The sequence below is a fragment of the Heterodontus francisci genome, unplaced genomic scaffold (assembly GCF_036365525.1).
Source record: "Heterodontus francisci isolate sHetFra1 unplaced genomic scaffold, sHetFra1.hap1 HAP1_SCAFFOLD_1094, whole genome shotgun sequence".
NCBI lineage: Eukaryota > Metazoa > Chordata > Chondrichthyes > Heterodontiformes > Heterodontidae > Heterodontus > Heterodontus francisci.
In genome coordinates, this window is record NW_027141726.1 from 140,001 (window position 1) to 145,000 (window position 5,000).

The window sequence follows — 5,000 nt, forward strand, 5'->3', positions numbered from 1 at the left end:
CTACCTAGCACGCCGCCGACCAAGTGGCCAAACTCTCGAGAGGAATGTCCGTCTGACACAAGGGACAGAAACGGGAGGTAACCGCTGAGCCTGAAACACCAGCAAATAAATGCTAGCCCGCCTGGGCCCTCCAACGTCGGACAGTCCTCGCCGTATCGATCGAGTGACCTGGGCACGCACTTTTTTTTTCCTTTCACACAGTGTGGGGTTGGCGGCGGCGGGGGGGGGGGAGAAAGCATGCAACTTGGTTGACGTCGCCTGGTCAACTCGCATCGGTTTTCCGTCCCCATGACTGTAAGGAGCAACCGCGACCAGCGTAGCCAAACAGGTCGACCAAAGCTTTCGGCGCTCGCACGGAGAGGTGATGCCAGCCGGCGTGCGTCGCCTAACTTGGACAAAATTCTGGGCACGCACTTTTCGTTTGAGAATAGGACATACATGTAGTGCAACCCAAGGAAACCAGGCGACGCCGCCACAATCTGCGCCTGACAGACAAAGATAACCGTTCACAAGGAGCCTTGTTATTTCGCACCAAGTCTTTTGCGGGCATAGTTTCTTTCTTTGACATGTATATCTGTATGAAGGTCGGCTTTGCTCTGCCATCGCAGCCTCCCTTCTTTGCTTTTCTCACTGTACCAACAGACATGTCATAGACTTTGGTTTTTTTTTCATTAATTCTTTTCCTGTGGGTGTGGTGTGCCTCCGCACCCCCCAATCTGTTCCAAGGCCTTGTTTTCTCTCGCTCGCCAAAACACTTTGTCTGTTTTCACAGCCAGTCTACCGGCCTAGACCCAACTGTGCGATATTTCAGAGCCGGCAACAGAGCATGGAAAGTCCGCCAGATTTACCCTTAAATGCTCATAAATGACTTCCAGGCACTCTTCGGAAGGTCTTTTATTTCAAAAGAAGGTCCTTCCTTGAGGGAGCACTTCTTCGGCCACTTTGCAAGTGCAACCGCTGCCAGCAAAAGTTCTGAAAATCGAGTTCCCGAAAATCTCCGGGTACCCCGCCAACCCCCAGCCACCCGAATCGCAAGTGTCAATTCGGCGGGTTGCCTGCCGGTAGTCCTTCCGAAAATGAGGCGCCAAATCGCCGCAACGGCCATTTTTCATTTCGGCATCGGGACTTCCGACGGCAACTGATTAACTAGCCCGGGGACTAGAGCGGCAGCAAATGCAACGTGCCCTCTTGGCGGGAGCAACTTGACCGCCCCCGTGGGGAAAGGTCAACTCGGGGCCCGGGAAAGTCGCCGAGTCCGACCCCATACACTTCCATGAGTTGGGGGTTTTGGCCTTCCCGGCCCAAGGCTCGCCTTATTTCGGCCTGCACTTTCGGAAAAGGGTGCATTCCTTTTGGTTAATGATTTCACCAGCCCGGGTCTTAGCCTCTGCCCCGACGGCTAAGTCTTTTGGTTAATGATTTCCTGCGGCTGGGACTACCCTTTCCCCCCGCCCTGCAGGCACCCGGGTCGGGAGGCCGTCGGGGGCACTTTCCGGGGCAAATCCGGACCCTTACGCAAGGGAGAGTGCGCCCCCCGCCTCGGCCGGGGGTCAGGCTGCCGCCTATTAAGCCCGACAGAAAACCCGAAAAATGGACGAAAATGGGAAAAAATCCCCATCCGAAAAAGGCTTAAAAGTCGGTTGGGCGGCAGCTAGGGTCGGTCTCTGCAGACCTGGAGGCTCGGGTGGACTCTTGGAATAAACGTCCAAGTCCCGACTTGCCACCTCCTACTACTGTGCAGATATCCCCGCCAACCCCCAGCCACCCGAATGACAAGCGTCCGATCAGCGGGACGAATTTGACAACTCTGGCCGGACCTCTGGAACTCCATCCCGGGTAACCGGGGCAAATTTTTCCGCTTGATCGCCCTTCCACTGGTTAACCATTTGCCCTTTCGGACTTAGTCTCTGGACATTATTCGACGGATTTTCTGGTTAACCATTTGCCCTTTCGGACTTAGTCTCTGGGCATTATTTTCGACTTTTTGGTTAATGATTTCACACTTTTTACTTACTTTTGCGCTTTTTGGTTAATGATTACTCTGCTTACTGGTTAATTATTTGCCCTTTCGGACTTAGTCTCTGGACATTATTTTCGAGTTTTTGGTTAATGATTTCACACTTTTAACATATTTTTGCGCTTTTTGGTTAATGATTACTCTGCTTACTGGTTAACCATTTGCCCTTTCGGACTTAGTCTCTGCACATTATTTTCGACTTTTTGGTTAATGATTTCACACTTTTAACATATTTTTGCGCTTTTTGGTTAATGATTTCATACTTTTTACTTACTTTTGCGCCTTTTGGTTAATGATTACTCTGCTTACTGGTTAACCATTTGCCCTTTCGGACTTAGTCTCTGGACATTATTTTCGAGTTTTTGGTTAATGATTTCACACTTTTTACTTACTTTTGCGATTTTTGGTTAATGATTACTCTGCTTACTGGTTAACCATTTGCCCTTTCGGACTTAGTCTCTGGACATTGTTTTCGACATTTTGGTTAATGATTTCACACTTTTAACTTAATTTTGCGATTTTTGGTTAATGATTACTCTGCTTACTGGTTAACCATTTGCCCTTTCGGACTTAGTCTCTGGACATTGTTTTCGACATTTTGGTTAATGATTTCACACTTTTAACTTAATTTTGTGCTTTTTGGTTAATGATTTCATACTTTTTACTTACTTTTGCGATTTTTGGTTAATGATTACTCTGCTTACTGGTTAACCATTTGCCCTTTCGGACTTAGTCTCTGGACATTATTTTTGGGTTTTTGGTTAATGATTTCACACTTTTTACTTACTTTTGCCCTTTTTGGTTACTGATTACTCTGCTTACTGGTTAACCATTTGCCCTTTCGGACTTAGTCTCTGGACATTATTTTCGAGTTTTTGGTTAATGATTTCACACTTTTAACATATTTTTGCGCTTTTTGGTTAATGATTACTCTGCTTACTGGTTAATTATTTGCCCTTTCGGACTTAGTCTCTGCACATTATTTTCGAGTTTTTGGTTAATGATTTCACACTTTTAACATATTTTTGCGCTTTTTGGTTACTGATTTCATACTTTTTACTTACTTTTGCGCCTTTTGGTTAATGATTACTCTGCTTACTGGTTAACCATTTGCCCTTTCGGACTTAGTCTCTGGACATTATTTTCGAGTTTTTGGTTAATGATTTCACACTTTTTACTTACTTTTGCGATTTTTGGTTAATGATTACTCTGCTTACTGGTTAACCATTTGCCCTTTCGGACTTAGTCTCTGGACATTATTTTCGGGTTTTTGGTTAATGATTTCACACTTTTTACTTACTTTTGCGATTTTTGGTTAATGATTACTCTGCTTACTGGTTAACCATTTGCCCTTTCGGACTTAGTCTCTGGAGATTATTTTCGAGTTTTTGGTTAATGATTTCACACTTTTTACTTACTTTTGCGATTTTTGGTTAATGATTACTCTGCTTACTGGTTAACCATTTGCCCTTTTGGACTTAGTCTCTGGACATTATTTTCGGGTTTTTGGTTAATGATTTCACACTTTTTACTTACTTTTGCGATTTTTGGTTAATGATGACTCTGCTTACTGGTTAACCATTTGCCCTTTCGCACTTAGTCTCTGGAGATTATTTTCGACTTTTTGGTTAATGATTTCACACTTTTAACTTAATTTTGTGCTTTTTGGTTAATGATTTCATACTTTTTACTTACTTTTGCCCTTTTTGGTTAATGATTACTCTGCTTACTGGTTAACCATTTGCCCTTTCGGACTTGGTCTCTGGACATTATTTTCGAGTTTTTGGTTAATGATTTCACACTTTTTACTTACTTTTGCGATTTTTGGTTAATGATTACTCTGCTTACTGGTTAATTATTTGCCCTTTCGGACTTAGTCTCTGCACATTATTTTCGAGTTTTTGGTTAATGATTTCACACTTTTAACATATTTTTGCGCTTTTTGGTTACTGATTTCATACTTTTTACTTACTTTTGCGCCTTTTGGTTAATGATTACTCTGCTTACTGGTTAACCATTTGCCCTTTCGGACTTAGTCTCTGCACATTATTTTCGACTTTTTGGTTAATGATTTCACACTTTTAACATATTTTTGCGCTTTTTGGTTAATGATTTCATACTTTTTACTTACTTTTGCGCCTTTTGGTTAATGATTACTCTGCTTACTGGTTAACCATTTGCCCTTTCGGACTTAGTCTCTGGACATTGTTTTCGACATTTTGGTTAATGATTTCACACTTTTAACTTAATTTTGTGCTTTTTGGTTAATGATTTCATACTTTTTACTTACTTTTGCCCTTTTTGGTTAATGATTACTCTGCTTACTGGTTAACCATTTGCCCTTTCGGACTTAGTCTCTGGAGATTATTTTCGAGTTTTTGGTTAATGATTTCACACTTTTTACTTACTTTTGCGATTTTTGGTTAATGATTTCACACTTTTTACTTACTTTTGCGATTTTTGGTTAATGATGACTCTGCTTACTGGTTAACCATTTGCCCTTTCGGACTTAGTCTCTGCACATTATTTTCGAGTTTTTGGTTAATGATTTCACACTTTTTACTTACTTTTGCGATTTTTGGTTAATGATTTCATACTTTTTACTTACTTTTGCGATTTTTGGTTAATGATGACTCTGCTTACTGGTTAATTATTTGTACTTTCGGACTTGGTCTCTGGACATTATTTTCGACTTTTTGGTTAATGATTTCACACTTTTAACATAATTTTGCGCTTTTTGGTTAATGATTACTCTGCTTGCTTGTTACTGATTTCCCCTTTCGGACTTGATCTCTGGCCGTTCTTTTCGACCTTTTTGGATCAGGTTTCCACACTCTGAAATTATTTTGGGCTCACTGATTAGGCGAGATCAAGGGGCATGCCTGGGCACTTTGGGCTCAGTTTGGGAAGGCGGCGTCCGTGTGCTCCTCCGCCCTTCCCGCACTTGCGGCTAGGTTTGCCAAACTGCGCTGACCCGCAGCCC